Below are 16,893 nucleotides of genomic sequence, written 5' to 3'. Positions count from 1 at the left end.
GAAACTTTTGTTATTGACCAAATACTTATTTTCCACCATAATTTGCAAATAAATTCATTAAAAATCCTACAATGTGATTTTCTTGATTTTTTTTTCTCATTTTGTCTGTCATAGTTGACGTGTACCTATGATGAAAATTACAGGCCTCTCTCATCTTTTTAAGTGGGAGAAGTTGCACAATTGGTGGCTGACTAAATACTTTTTTTCCCCACTGTATGTAACATTTAATTAAAGGATGATTTCCCACTTTTAAGGCCGTTCTTTACGCCCTTTTAATATGCTTTCCTACTGATGAGGAATGTTGTACAGTATTTTATTGCCATGTCTTCTAGTGAATGGCAGTTAAATAATGGCAGTCTGCTTATTGCTCAAAACTAAATAAGTCACAGCCTGTAGAAAATGGCACTGTCTCCTCTAAGGCCAGGCATTGACTGAGACTGCATCTCAAATGGCACCCTATTCCCTTTTAGGGAACTACTTTTGATCAGAGCCCTGGTTAAATGTAGTGCACTAAATATGGAAGCGGAAGCCATTTGGGACTGAGAGCAGTTCCTCAAAGAGACCGCAGGACCCCTCAGCCAAATATATTTCAAGGAGCACAAATAGGCTTAAAATGAAATGCTTGCTCTTATCTTAACCTTTTTGAGGGGGAGGATGGATTCCGTGCATGTTCTCTCGTTCATGCTATTTCTCACGGCTTCCCAAAGGACCGTGTTTGGGATGAGAACTGGGAGCGCAGCTTTGATTTTTCAGCGAAACTCATCTTAGCTGAATACGTTACAGTACTGAATGTCTCTCCAACCAAGCATTTCTGGTTTGAGAGTTGTCTCTTATTTTTGTATTCCTTGAGCAGTGTAATTACCTTAAAACAAGACTGTTATTTATTTGTTCCTCTATTTTTGAATGTTCTCTAATTTTTTTCTCTCTCTCCTGTTCTGTTTTTAGTAAAGACCTGCCCGCTTGCATGGAGGACAACAGGCTTGGATTTAAAGACTGGCGAGACATTATGTGGAAGAGGAGACAATAAAGTGGGTGAGTTAATTTATATCTGCTTTATAACCATACTGCAACCCAACCTCCAGATGAAAACGTTCCCAGGGCACGTTTTTGCAAGGGAGAGAAAATATGCACATTCTGATCTGAAGGTTGGGTTGGGTTGATACAGTCCCAAAATGTTTTGCATGTCAGCAATCAAGTTTTCAAGATGTAGAACTTTCTAAATACTGAAAGTGTCACAGTAGGATGCCGTTGGTATGTTTGCCATGATCAGGTCTGTCAAGGCTGGCTCCGACTTTCATCATTATTCAGACCAATACACAAGCTCTTTTCATTGAACTTTGACCTTTCTGACAGAACATTCCATTAGACGGCAACAACCTTGCTGTAACCCGAGTCATGGCACGCATGGACAGGAACACATTGGAGTGTCTGTCAGACCGGACAGGGAGGGAGAGATGGAGGGAGAGATGGAGGAAGAGAGAAGGAGAGGGGGAGGATAATGAAGGATAGAAGTCAGACATGGAGTGGGAAGCAGAGATAGAGATGGAGAGAGGGATGAAAGAGAGAGAGAGGGAGAGAAACTGGGGGAAAGAGTAAGATTAGGGCTGAATCAGCTATGTGCTCTTTGTGTCTGTCGCCTCAGCAGCTCTCCAGTAGCCATGACTTTTTTCTACACGGTTCAGAACATTTAATGATATTTGGTGGCACACCAGATGTTGGCACTGAGATTATAAGAGTTTATACTCCAAAGAAAGAGGGAAAAGTGTTTGTTAGGAGATTAAAAGTGCTGAACTTGTTTACTCTCTGCCAGCCATATTCAAACCAACTCTGGCTATGCTCCGGAAGATTGAGAAGAGAGAAAATGCTCATTCTGTGTGTTGTTGCTAAATGTGTAGCATTGGTGTGTGGAACTTCCGAGGCTGCACTGTATGCAGTGTTTGAATTGGGTCAGTACACACAGAGTACCTTCACCTCAAATGTTCCACCGCTTGAGTACTGGCACCTTTTATAGAATAATGGCTTAAAAATATGACAACTACTTGCACCAAAATAACATTTGTACAGACACCCAAAATGAGCATCTATTTCAGTCCACGTCAAGCACTATGTGAGTGTCTGAATTGGTACGCATGATAAAGCTGTAATCCTATGGGGTTGGCTGTGAGGCCTAAAACAGCTTTTAGGTAGCTAGCTGGAGAGTTTAGTGTGTTCAGAGAGGTAGAGTATAGTAGAGTAGGGACACAGATGCCACCAGAACATACCTCTGGCTGCATCCCAAATGGCACCATATTCCATTTATAGTGCATGACTTTTGACCAGGGTAGTGCAGACCAAGTAGTGCACTATAAAGGGAATATGGTGCCATTTGGGACACTGCCAGATTAAACATTAGGCTAGCAACAGGACTCTGGAGGAGAGGATCAACCAGCTACTGTGTAGCTGGTTGATTCTGGTAAAATGTTAGATATAGTGCAAATAGTGTTTGGATGCACTGTCAGAAGAATCTTTAGTCCGATCATGAGTCCGTTCATTTGAGTGATGTTCAAAGTTGGAATATGTGTGACAATTGGAACAGATGAAGAATAGGTCAAATAACAGAAAATGATAATATGAATACAATTCAAATGAATTTGGCTAAAGTACAAATATAGAGCCCCACAGTGGAGGTGTCATAATACCCATAAAACCTAGCAGTCAAACAGGGAAATGGTTCCAATCTTTTTTCCACCATTCATTTTCACATAGGGGATTTTAGAAACCCTTAAAATAAGGGCTGTGTTTCGTCTAGACTTACCCTGGCATGATATTTTGATAACCATGTAAATCTCTCATGGACAAGGTGACTTTTATCAATATATTCGGCTCTATTTACTCTCAGATTCTAAAATGCTAATTTGCATCAAAGTAGACATCATGCAAAACTACAAATCCCTGCAAGCTCTTGCACGTCATCGCTAGCTGACACCTTTGCTATCAGGTATTGTGTCAATTTAAAACTTGCACAAGACAGTTCACAGAATTGTCCATTTAAAGAAATTTAGTCAATTTAGTCATTACTACATTTAGCTAACATTTGGAACCGATTGGAACCATTTCCCTGTTTGACCACTAGGTGTTATAGGTATTATGACTCATACTGTGAGAATCTATAATGTCAATACTATTAAAGGCCCAGTGGAGTAAAAATTCAGTTTTTCCTGTGTTTTGTATCATATTGTACAACAGCTGATGAAACTAACACTGTAAATGTGTGAACAAATTTGATCAGTGTTATTTCCTGATAGTTGCTGGTTGAAAATACAATCTACACAGGACCTTCTAATCAGCAGGTTTGAATGGGTGGGAGTTTCAGCTTTCAATGGCAACATCACCATGCGGTAAATTGGATAATAGAACAATAACAAAGAGAGTTCTAAACCTCTCTGCCAATAACAGCTAGTTTTTAGTTTTCCCATCCCCACTCCCAGACAGTCCTAGCAAAACAATGATTTTCTACACTATACAGTGCATTCGGAAAGTATTCAGACCCCTTGACTTTTTCCACATTTTGTTACGTTACAGCCTTATTCTAAAATTGATTAAATTGTCAATCTACACACAATAGCTCATAATGACAAAGCAAAAACAGGTTTTAGAATTTTTTGCAAATGTATAAAACTAAAAAACGTAAATATCACGTTTACATAAGTATTCATACCTTTTACTCAGTATCTTGTTGAAGCACCTTTGGCAGCGATTACAGCCTCGAGTCCTCTTGGGTATGACGCTACAAGCTTGGCACACCTGTATTCAGGGAGTTTCTCCCATTCTTCTCTGCAGATCCTCTCAAGCTCTGTCAGGTTGGATGGGGAGCGCCACTAGACAGCTATTTTACATTTACATTTACATCATTTAGCAGACGCTCTTATCCAGAGTGACTTACAAATTGGTGCATTCAACTTATGATAGCCAGTGGGACAACCACCTTTTTTTTTTTTATGGGGGGTGGGGGAAGAAGGATTACTTTATCCTATTCCAGGTATTCCTTAAAGAGGTAGGGTTTCAAGTGTCTCCGGAAGGTGGTCAGTCACTCCGCTGTCCTGGCGTCGTGGGGGAGCTTGTTCCACCATTGGGGTGCCAGAGCAGCGAATAGCTTTGACTGGGCTGAGCGGGAACTGTGCTTCCGTAGAGGTAGGGGAGCTAGCAGGCCAGAGGTGGATGAATGTAGTGCCCTCGTTTGGGTGTAGGGTCTGATCAGAGCTTTAAGGTAAGGAGGTGCCGTTCCCCTCACAGCTCCGTAGGCAAGCACCATGGTCTTGTAGTAGATGCGAGCCTCAACTGGAAGCCAGTGGAGTGTGCGGAGGAGCGGGGTGACATGAGAGAACTTGGGAAGGTTGAACACCAGACGGGCTGCAGGGTTCTGGATAAGTTGTAGGGGTTTAATGGCACAGGCAGGGAGCCCAGCCAACAGCGAGTTGCAGTAATCCAGACGGGAGATGACAAGTGCCTGGATTAGGACCTGTGCCGCTTTCTGTGTAAGGTAGGGTTGTACTCTGCAAATGTTGTAGAGCATGAACCTGCAGGATCGGGTCACCGCTTTGATGTTAGCGGAGAACGACAGGGTATTGTCCAGGGTCACACCAAGGTTCTTTGCACTCTGGGAGGAGGACACAATGGAGTTGTCAACCGTGATGGCGAGATCATGGAGCGGGCAGTCCTTCCCCGGGAGGAAGAGCAGCTCCATCTTGCCGAGGTTCAGCTTGAGGTGGTGATCCGACATCCACACTGATATGTCTGCCAGACATGCAGAGATGCGATTCGCCACCTGGTTATCAGAAGGGGGAAAGGAGAAAATTAATTGTGTGTCGTCTGCGTAGCAATGATAGGAGAGACCATGTGAGGATATGACAGAGCCAAGTAATGTTCGATCGGGTTCAAGTCTGGGCTCTGGCTGGGCCACTCAAGGACATTCCTGCGTTATCTTGGCTGTGTGCTTAGGGTCATTGTCCTGTTGGAAGGTGAACCTTCGCCACAGTCTGAGGTCCTGAGCGCTCTGGAGCAGGTTTCATCAAGGATCTCTCTGTACATCTCCCCTTTCATCTTTCCCTCGATCCTGACTAGTCTCCCAGTCCTTGCCGCTGAAAAACATCCCCACGGCATGATGCTGCCACCACCATGCTTCACCGTAGGGATGGTCCCAGGTTTCCTCCAGATGTGACACTTGGCATTCAGGCCAAAGAGTTCAATCTTGGTTTCATCAGACCAGAGAATCTTGTTTCTCATGGTCTGAGAGTACTTTAGGTGCCTTTTGGCAAACTCCAATTGGGCTGTCTTGTGCCTTTTACTGAGGAGTGGCTTCCATCTGGCCACTCTACCATAAAGGCCTGATTTGGTGGAGTGCTGCAGAGATGGTTGTCCTTCTGGAATGTTCTCCCATCTCCACAGAGGAACTGTGGAGCACTATCAGAGTGACCATCGGGTTCTTGGTCACCTCCCTGACCAAAGCCTTTCTCCCCCGATTGCTCAGTTTGGCCGGGCGGCCAGCTCTAGGAAGAGTCTTGGTGGTTCCATTTAAGATTGAAGGAGCCACTGTGTTCTTCGGGACCTTCAATGCCTCAGACATTTTTTGGTACGCTTCCCCAGATCTGTGCCTCGACACAATCCTGTCTCGGAGCTCTACGGACAATTCCTTTCGACCTCATGGCTTGGCTTTTGCTCTGACATGCACTGTCAACTGTGGGACATTATATAGACAGGTGTGTGCCTTTCCAAATCATGTCCAATCAATTGAATTTACCACAGGTGGACTCCAATCAAGTTGTAGAAACTTCTCAAGGATGATCAATGGAAACATGATGCACCTCAGCTCAAATTCGAGTCTCAGAGCAAATGGTCTGTATGCTTATGTAAATAAGGTATTTCAGTTTTTAATTTTTAATAGATTTGCAAACATTTCTAAAAACCTGTTTTCACTTTGTCATTATGGGGTATTGTGTGTAGATTGATTAGGAAAAAATGTAATTTCATCCATTTTAGAATAAGGCTGTAACGTAACAAAATGTGGAAAAAGGGAAGGGGTCTGAATACTTTCCGAATTGCTTGTTTTGTCACATTAACTGAAATTAGGCAAACTATTAGAATTTTAGCAACCAGGAAATGGCGGAGCGAATTCTGCATATTGCTCCTTTAAAAGTGATATGTTCCGCTGCATTAAGAACTTGAACACATTAGGAGTCTCAGTAATTACTGTGAGTGGTGGATATAAACTCCCAGTGGCAAGTCAATCATAGCCATACATCTTGCCCTACTCCAGCTCTAACACAACTCTCTCTCTCTCTCTGTGTGTGTGTGTGTGTGTGTGTGTGTGTGTGTGTGTGTGTGTGTGTGTGTGTGTGTGTGTGTGTGCGTGCGTGCCTGGCCCCTGGATCCTGGATTTACAGCCTTTACAGCTTTCCCATTTGAAAAAGTATCATCATGCTGACTTGAGTTAAAGGGCCATTTGAGAAGTTGTAATGTGCCGGAAAACAGACTGTAAGCCAATAGAGTGTATCAGAGGTTTGGATGGAGGTAGAGAGGGAACTAGTTTGAGAAATAGAGAACAAGTTTGCGAGAGAGAGAAAAAGAGAGAGAGGGAGAGAGAGAGGGGAACACAATAACACAAGTATCCTTACATAGTCATCCTCGCACACAGGATCTGATTTAACACGCTTCTGAGGAGATCTTGATGTGGTCCTGTGTAAAACACTGCCGCTGCGACATCAAATGGCAGCTGCCGAGTGTGTTGGTACAGATTAGGGAGTGGATAGGAGTGTAATTATGCCTGATCTGATGGTGCAAATCTTGGCTGCTTGGCAATCGAGAACACAGCAGGGCTACATCCCAAATAGCACCCTATTCCATATTTAGTGCACTACTTTTGAAGTAGTGTGCTATATAGCGAATAGGGTGCCATTTGGGATGCAGCCCAGAACAGAGCAGATCAGATGACTGGGGTTGGGGAAGGACATAGAGAATAGAGGAGAGGAGAGACTGAGGTCAGTGACTGGACAGCCAGCTGGACATTACACACACCAGTAACCATGTGCTGGAGATATGGTGGATCACCCCTCATGCTTGTCTCAGAACAGCTTTTCTGACATGCTGTTTGCCATTGATACTGAAAAAGCAGCTAGTAGTAAGGTGTGTAGTTGTGCGTGTACAACTGTCCTATAGGCCTATAGACTATGTCTGTGTCCCAAATGGCATCCTATTCCCTATTTACTGTTCTGCTTTTGTCCAGGGCCCAAAGCTTCCGCTCAAGAGGAAGCTTCTCACTGTAACCAGTGCCTGTAATCTGGTTCAGGTTATTAATCAACCTACCAGGGTGTTTACAAACACTACAGGAACAAATCACCCACGTGTATTGATCAAACTTTTACTATGCTGCAGAACTTTGTTATAAAGCTGTATCCACACCCATTGGATGTAGTTACCATAATATAGTGGCTATATCCAGAAAAGCCAAAGTTCCAAAGGCTGGGCCTACAAAACGTTTAGATTCCTATGTTGAAGATGTAAAAAAAGGAGGAGCATCCAGAAGCTGCACTTTATGTATTTATTAAAGATGCACTATGCAGAAATCGCCCCTCTATTTCCTGGTTGCTACAATTCTAATAGTTCGCCTAAGGGAGTGATCGTTATTTATATTGAGGGATACCTGGAGGTAATTGGACCTCTTTGAAACGAAAATGGATGGCCCTCCCCCTGAGGAAAATATATTTTTACCTGGCCCTCCCCGAGTGTTTAAAAAAACAAACGTAACCCTCCCCCTCCAACATGATCATTGAAACAAAATAGCAGGGAATATTTCAGTTTATGTGACAAAACAAACAATTATAGTGTAGAGAATCATTGTACCATCTAAACCGTTGTGAAATATATTTTCCATAACCAAAAATATTGTATTTTCAGCTGTTTGACGCTGATGTACAAAACCGAAAGTATAAGATGCAACGAAACTTAAGAACAGGAAGAATAGAAATAGTGCACATAGAACAGATCTACCGCTTCTTAGACTTGCTTTCAATGAGAATGACAGATCTATAATTCCCACTGCTATGTGAATTTGGTCGGGTCGCCCATAAATTGACATATTGCAGCTTTAAATTGTTTCTTCCACTTATTGATAAGCATGCACCTATTAAGAAACGGACTGTTCAAACTGTTACGGTTCTGTGGATTGATGAGGAATTGAAAAACTGTATGGTTGAGAGACATTAAGCAAAAGGAGTGGCTAATAAGTCTGGCTGCACATCTGATAGGCAAACTTTGTCACGATCGTCAGGGAGAGACCAAGGCGCAGCGTTGAAGGTGAACATATTTATTTAATTAATGATCACACGTAACAAAACAACAAACGATAACGTGACGTCTACGGTTTAAACACAAACCAACACGAACAAGAAACCACAAACACAAAGTGAAAGACAGACAGTTAAATATGGCTCCCAATCAGAGACAACCAGCTGACACTCGTTGCCTCTGATTGGGAGTCACTCAGGCCAACATAGAAATACAAACATAGAATTACACACCCTGGCTCAACATAACAGTGTCCCCAGAGCCAGGGCGTGACAGTACCCCCCCCTAAAGGCGCGGACTCCGACCGCGCCAACTAAATACCACAGGGAGGGACCGGGTGGGCACTCCGCCTTGGCGGCGGATCCGGCTCCGGGCCTGATCCCCACTCCCTCTCCAACCCCCAAAGTACCCCTGGTCCGGTCTGGCCCCGCTGGCCGGAGCTGGACTGCACACTGATGGAGCGGATTGCTCTAGCTCCGGCGTAACGCATCTGACCGGTGCCGGACCAGGCACCAGTGGAACAGGCACGGGCCGTGCCGGACCGACGACGCACACCACTGGCTTGGTGTGGGGAACAGGCACGGGCCGTACTGGACTGACGACGCACACCACTGGCTTGGTGTGGGGAGCAGGAGCGGGCCGGACAGGGCTGACGATACGCACCACAGACTTGGTGCGGGGAGCAGGAATGGGCCGGACTGGGCTGGCGACACGCACCACAGACTTGGTGCGGAGAGCAGGAACGGGCCGGACTGGGCTGGCGACGCGCACCACAGACTTGGTGCGGAGAGCAGGAAAGGGCCGGACAGGGCTGACGAAACGCACCACAGACTTGGTGCGGAGAGCAGGAATGGGCCGGGCCGAGCTGGCGATGCGCACCGTAGACTTGGTGCGAGTGGCAGGAACAGGCCGGACCGTACTGGGAACACACACCACTGGCCCTACGTGGGGATCAGGAACAGGCCGGACCGGACTGGCAACACACGCCAGTACCTCTCGCCGTGCCTCTACATCTTCCACCCCCTCTTCGACCAGTGGCCCCCGTAACCTGGCGGCCTCCTCTGCCAATCCGCTGGGCCGCTCTGCCGCGGTCTCCTGCTGGCCCGTCGTCCACGGCGTTAGCCCCCCCCTAAAAATTTTCTGGGCTTCACTCCTACCCGTGGCTAAGGTCTCCATGTCCCTCGCCAGCCGTTCGCCCTTCTGCCACAATGTCAAGCCCTTCTCTTCCTCACTCGGCTTGACCCAGTCGAGGAGGCGAAGGAGATCTGTTAGGGATCTCCCTGGCGATGGCTCCTGGACACGCTGCTTGGTCACATCTTGGTGGTTTCTTCTGTCACGATCGTCAGGGAGAGACCAAGGCGCAGCGTTGAAGGTGAACATATTTATTTAATTAATGATCACACGTAACAAAACAACAAACGATAACGTGACGTCTACGGTTTAAACACAAACCAACACGAACAAGAAACCACAAACACAAAGTGAAAGACAGACAGTTAAATATGGCTCCCAATCAGAGACAACCAGCTGACACTCGTTGCCTCTGATTGGGAGTCACTCAGGCCAACATAGAAATACAAACATAGAATTACACACCCTGGCTCAACATAACAGTGTCCCCAGAGCCAGGGCGTGACAAACTTACTGTAAATTGAGAAATGATGTGACTAAACTGAACAAAAGAAGAAGCTGTATTATGAAAATAAGATAAAAGCTTTGGAGTACTTTAAATGAAAATATGGGCAGGAAAACTAATTCAACTTTCACTGAATCAGAAGGCTCATTCATCACAAAACCTTTTGATATTGGCAATTATTTTATTGACTATTTCACTGGCAAAGTGGACAAACTCAGGCTTGAAATGCCAACAATAAACTGTGAGCCATCATATTCATGCATAAAATACCTAATAATGAAAGATAAGCATTGTCATTCGGAATTCTGTAAAGTCAGTGTGGGAGAGGGAAAAACTATTGTTGTCCATCAATAATGAGAAACCACCTGGTAATGACAACTTACAGATGTAGGATCTTAATTTAATCCTCTTTTGTTGCTGAGAATGTTCCTGCACAGCAGGAAATGCAAACTAGTAGTGTATTCAAGGTTTAAAAAGGCCTCTAAAGTTTGTATTTTCTACTTTAAAATGTCAGACTTGATTTGCCTTAACGAAAAATGTATCAACCCCTACAAAATGTCCATTAATTATAATTCACTTAATAATTCACATTTCCCATTGCTGCAGGATTATTTCCTCCTGTATCAAACTGGCTCAAATTAAGATCCCACATCTGTAGATGTAGAGCTACTGAGGATGGTAGCAGACTATATTGCCACTCCTGTTTGTCATATCTTTAATCTGAGCCTGGAAAAAAGTGTTTGTCCTCAGACCTGGAGGGAAGCTAAAGTAATTCTGCTATCCAAGAATGGTGAAGTGCCCTTTACTGGTTCTACCAGCCGACCAATCAGCTTGCTGCCGGCTCTTAGCAAAAGTTTGGAAATAAATATTGTTTGACCAGATACAATGCTATTTATCTGTGAACAAATTAACAACATACTTTCAGCATGCTTATAGAGAAGGGCACTCAACATGTAATGAACTGACACAAATGACTGATGATTGGCTAAAATATATTGATAATAAGAAGATTGTGGCAGCTGTATTGTTAGACTTCAGCGCAGCCTTTAATATTGTTGACCATAATCTGTTATTGGAAAAACTTCTGTGTTATGGCTTTACATCCTCTGGCCATATCACAGGATGAGAGCTATCTATCCAATAGAACACAGAGGGTTTTCTTTAATGGAAGCTTCTCTAATGCAAAACATGTAAAGTGTGGTATTCTGCAAGGCAGCTCTCTTGGCCCTTTACTGTTCTCTATTTTTACTAATGATCTTCCTCTAGCATTAAACAAAGCTTGTGTGTCTATGTACGCTAATGATTTAACATGATACACGTCAGCAACAGCTATTGAAATCACTGCAATGAAGCCCCTAAATAAGATCTGGTGCAACCAATTACCTTCAGAAGTCACATAATTAGTTAAATAAAGTTCACCTGTGTGCAATCTAAGTGTCACATGATCTGTCACATGATCTCAGTATATATAGACCTGTTTTGAAAGGCCCCAGGGTCTGCAACACCACTAAGCAAGGGGCACCACCAAGCAAGCGGCATCATGAAGACCAAGGAGCTCTCCAAACAGGTCAGGGACAAAGTTGTGGAGAAGTACAGATCAGGGTTGGGTCAGATGAGACTCAAATTGAGCTTTTTGGCCATCAAGGAAAACGCTATGTCTGGTGCAAACCCAACACCTCTCATCACCTCGAGAAAACCATGAGGGTGGCAGCATCATACTGTGGGGATGTTTGTCATCGGCAGGGACTGGGAAACTGGTCAGAATTGAAGGAATGATAGATGGCGCGAAATACAGGGAAATTCTTGAGAGAAACCTGTTTCAGTCTTCCAGAGATTTGAGACTGGGACGGAGATTCACCTACCAGCAGGACAATGACCATAAGCATTATGCTAAAGCAACACTCGAGTGGTTTAAGGGGAAACATTTAAATGTCTTGGAATGGCCTAGTCAAAGCCCAAACCTCAATCCAATTGAGAATCTGTGGTATGACTTAAAGATTGCTGTACGCCAGCGGAACCCATCCAACTTAAAGGAGCTGGAGCAGTTTTGCCTTGAAGAATGGGCAAAAATCCCAGTGGCTAGATGTGCCAAGATTATAGAGACATACCCCAAGAGACTTGCAGCTGTAATTGCTGTAAAATGTGGTTCTACAAAGTATTGACTTTGGGGGGGTGAACAGTTATGCACGCTCAAGTTTTCTATTTTTGTCTTATTTCTTGTTTGTTTCACAATAAAACAATTTTTGCATCTTCAAAGTGGTAGGCATGTTGTGTAAATCAAATAATACAAACCCCCCAAAAATCTATTTTAATTCCATGTTGTAAGGCAACAAAATAGGGGGTGAATACTTTCGCAAGCCACTGTAGTGGAACAAATGTTATGCAACATATCATAGCTGTTGAGAAAGCTACAAATGGTTTCCACAAATGTGTAATATACAGATTTTACACCAGAAACATTCAGCATAGGATTTCTCCTAATTGGCACCCTATTCCCTATATAATGCACTAAGTTAGACCAAGACCCTATACAGGGAATAGTGTGCCATTTGAGACACAGGCCACCGTTTGAGTGCTCACAGTTACATTTAAATATGCGTGTACACCCAGCTGTAATTGGCCATTTTAAGGGTTGCATGATAATTCATATTTATTTGATATGCAAACCTTTAGAAACTCTATGCATAATGCAATGGGTTGGAATTAATTGGTTTTTTTATGATAAAAGTATTAATGAGGTCTAAGTAAGGTTTTTTTAAATAAAACTATGAAAGCCGTTTTGGCTTAAAGCATCTCTGTTCATTAACCAAAATAATTACCGAATTTGCTAACTTAATGTAATAAAGTTTAGGTTTGACTTTTAGGTTTGCGTCTCGCATCCTAAACATGGTACCTACTAGTTTATAATTCTAATTTACCTCATTTATTAAATAATATTAGGTTGATTCTGCACAGGTTAGCCGCGCTGCTATCTGTGTGTACCTGTATAAATTATCAAATTAAAAACTCATTTGAGTTGCTGAATAACCGGCACATTTCACACCTCATTCGGTTTCCGATGAAGCCTGTAACAGCAGATTACTATTAACCCTCTACGCTTCATTCCTGTTTCAACTCTTTCAGTTAAATTAAATTCAAAGGGCTTTATTGGCATGGGAAACATATGTTTACATCAAAACATGTATATTATGTCTTTCTCTCAAATCAAATCAAAGTTTATTTGTTGTGTACACAGATTAGCAGATGTGAAAGCAGGTGCAGCGAAATGCTTGTTTCTAGCTCCAGCAGTGCATTAAATGTGTAACAGTACAATACTGATACACAAATACACTCACTCTCTCTATTCTGTGATTCGCCACCAAAAGCATGATAGTTCACATCTGCAGTAGGGGCGTCATTTGTACCTATGCTTCCTCCCATTCACATTTTCTCTGGCATGATGTGGGCTAGTTGGTTTTTGAATGGATACAGTCTCCCTGCCAAATGGCAGCATACAGTGGGGGAAAAAGTATTTAGTCAGCCACCAATTGTGCAAGTTCTCCCACTTAAAAAGATGAGAGAGGCCTGTAATTTTCATCATAGGTACACGTCAACTATGACAGACAAATTTAGATTTTTTTCTCTCCAGAAAATCACATTGTAGGATTTTTAATGAATTTATTTGCTAATTATGGTGGAAAATAAGTATTTGGTCACCTACAAACAAGCAAGATTCCTGGCTCTCACAGACCTGTAACAACTTCTTTAAGAGGCTCCTCTGTCCTCCACTCGTTACCTGTATTAATGGCACCTGTTTGAACTTGTTATCAGTATAAAAGACACCTGTCCACAACCTCAAACAGTCACACTCCAAACTCCACTATGGCCAAGACCAAAGAGCTGTCAAAGGACACCAGAAACAAAATTGTAGACCTGCACCAGGCTGGGAAGACTGAATCTGCAATAGGTAAGCAGCTTGGTTTGAAGAAATCAACTGTGGGAGCAAATATTAGGAAATGGAAGACATACAAGACCACTGATAATCTCCCTCGATCTGGGGCTCCACGCAAGATCTCACCCCGTGGGGTCAAAATGATCACAAGAACGGTGAGCAAAAATCCCAGAACCACACGGGGGGACCTAGTGAATGACCTGCAGAGAGCTGGGACCAAAGTAACAAAGCCTACCATCAGTAACACACTACGCCGCCAGGGACTCAAATCCTGCAGTGCCAGACATGTCCCCCTGCTTAAGCCAGTACATGTCCAGGCCCGTCTGAAGTTTGCTAGAGTGCATTTGGATGATCCAGAAGAGGATTGGGAGAATGTCATATGGTCAGATGAAACCAAAATATAACTTTTTGGTAAAAACTCAACTCGTCGTGTTTGGAGGACAAAGAATGCTGAGTTGCATCCAAAGAACACCATACCTACTGTGAAGCATGGGGGTGGAAACATCATGCTTTGGGGCTGTTTTTCTGCAAAGGGACCAGGACGACTGATCCGTGTAAATGAACGAATGAATGGGGCCATGTATCGTGAGATTTTGAGTGAAAACCTCCTTCCATCAGCAAGGGCATTGAAGATGAAACGTGGCTGGGTCTTTCAGCATGACAATGATCCCAAACACACCGCCCGGGCAACGAAGGAGTGGCTTCGTAAGAAGCATTTCAAGGTCCTGGAGTGGCCTAGCCAGTCTCCAGATCTCAACCCCATAGAAAATCTTTGGAGGGAGTTGAAAGTCCGTGTTGCCCAGCGACAGCCCCAAAACATCACTGCTCTAGAGGAGATCTGCATGGAGGAATGGGCCAAAATACCAGCAACAGTGTGTGAAAACCTTGTGAAGACTTACAGAAAACGTTTGACCTGTGTCATTGCCAACAAAGTGTATATAACAAAGTATTGAGAAACTTTTGTTATTGACCAAATACTTATTTTCCACTATAATTTGCAAATAAATTCATTAAAAATCCTACAATGTGATTTTCTGGAGAAAAAAAATCTCATTTTGTCTGTCATAGTTGACGTGTACCTATGATGAAAATTACAGGCCTCTCTCATCTTTTTAAGTGGGAGAACTTGCACAATTGGTGGCTGACTAAATACTTTTTCCCCCCACTGTATTCTCTAAATAGTGCATTAATTTTGAGCAGAGCCCTACTTTTGGGCCCTGTCTGTCTGTGTTTTACCCTGGATCATTTCTGTGGCAAAGTACTTCAGGGGCCCCGGCACCTCAAAGGTCACCCCCTACTATTTTTGTTGTACTTCAATCTCTCTTGCTTTTCATTTTATTTTCTAATGCAGTTCACACGTAAGAGGTTTGGAGGGCTTGGATGAGAAACAGTCCTCCAGTTGGACTGGAGATGAACATCGGAATCCTCTTCAGCTCTGAGAGTAGGGGACTGGACATTCTGAATGATTCATTGTAATTTAGAGTGGCGCTCAGAATGTAATCTCACTGAAATGCATTGTGTGTTGACCCCACGAAACTTTGTCGGTAGCAGTTTTCAGTGTGTGAATATCTTATAATGCTCTGTTCAATGACACACAGCAAGAGCCTCAGGTATACTGCAGGAGCTAAGCTTATCTCGGGCTAGTTTTGTTGTGGTTTTATACAAATAGGGCCTATTTCCTCTTCCTGCCTCTGGTTATCTCACCCATTGCAGGAGTATTTGCATGAAAATATGTCAACTCTGCAACCCTTTGAAATTGTCGCCTCTCTTGCTCCACCCTAACTCAATTTCATTCTCCTTCGGTCACAGTAGCAGCACAATTTCACGTTCTCTCTCCCTCCCTCTCTCTCCCTCTCTCCTCCCTCCCATCCTCTATATCTCTTTCCCCCCTCTCTCTCTTTCTCCCTCTGTATTGCAGCAGAGTAATGAGTGAGCGCTCTGCCCTGGGGGGTCAGTATGCATGGGAAAGTACAGTGGGACTGATGTCACATCAGAGCATCTTTAAGAACAGGCCTGGCTAAACCATGGACCTAAGAGGGGGAGAACTACATATGGGTTGCGTTCCAAATGGCACCCTATTCCCTATATACATTCAGAAAAAAAGGTGGTATCTAGAACCTTAAAGGGTTCTTCGGCTGTCCCCATAGGAGAACCCTTTGAAAACCCTTTTTGGTTGCTGGTAGGACCCTTTTGGTTCCAGGTAGACCCAATAACCAGGTTATACCTGTAACCAAAAAGGGTTATCATATGGGGACAGCCGAAGAACCCTTTTGGAACCCTTTTTCTAAGAGTGTAGTGCACTACTTTAGTCCAGGGCCAATAGGGCTTTGGTCAAAAGTAATGTACTATGTAGGGAATAGGGTGCCATTTGGGACTCAGCTATGTATAGACTACAGACTGGGGTGAATCACATGTATGCGCTCATCCTTAAGGAACACTCACATTGACATAGGTAGTAGGTACACATCTAGACAGAAAGACATGCACACATGCACACACACGCATGTATGCTTGACGTATGTACGCACACATGCACATACATACTGTACAGACATACATACATTCAGATCTTCTGAGCCTTGTCCCGTGGTCTGCTCAAACCCCTCACCCCAAGCTGTCAGCACTTCCTCCTCCTCCCCTTCCTCCAGCTCTATATTTAATGTGGTGTTCTACATTATGGATGCAGCCTCCCTGTCACCTGCCATCGTGACATAACATGTTGACCAATGCTCACAGTTGAGCTGACAGAATGGTGCTGCTCAATTTTTGCTGAGGAAAAGCCGCTTGGAATTTCTGTCAGTTTAGCATGGCTTCATGCCCCAGACGTAGACGAGACAGACAGAAGAGGAAGCCTGACTTGACATGATACATAATTGAGTCCATTTTTGATGACATAACTTAAGCCCTGCTGATGCCAGTGTGTTGGGACTTTTGGACTCTGAGTGACTTCCTGGTCCTCTGTGGCACTTTGTCTGCATCCCAAATGGCACCCTATTCCCTATATAGT

At 43.7% G+C, this 16,893-nt stretch overlaps 1 protein-coding gene across 3 annotated transcripts in view; it reads left to right on the top strand.

Annotated features, from left to right (window-relative positions):
• dlgap1b (discs, large (Drosophila) homolog-associated protein 1b) overlaps positions 1-16,893 on the top strand; it is a 287,295-nt gene that overhangs the window by 108,560 nt on the left and 161,842 nt on the right. For all 3 annotated transcript variants that reach the window (XM_041881102.2, XM_041881100.2, XM_041881103.2), the window contains exon 2: positions 946-1,032. The gene's annotated coding sequence lies outside the window, so the exon portion shown is untranslated. The remainder of the gene's footprint in view (positions 1-945; positions 1,033-16,893) is intronic.

This window comes from Coregonus clupeaformis, chromosome 7 (genome assembly GCF_020615455.1).
Source record: "Coregonus clupeaformis isolate EN_2021a chromosome 7, ASM2061545v1, whole genome shotgun sequence".
In the NCBI taxonomy this organism is placed as follows: Eukaryota; Metazoa; Chordata; class Actinopteri; order Salmoniformes; family Salmonidae; genus Coregonus; species Coregonus clupeaformis.
Note: the sequence above shows the minus strand (reverse complement) of the source record. Positions and strands in the feature narration are given on the sequence as shown.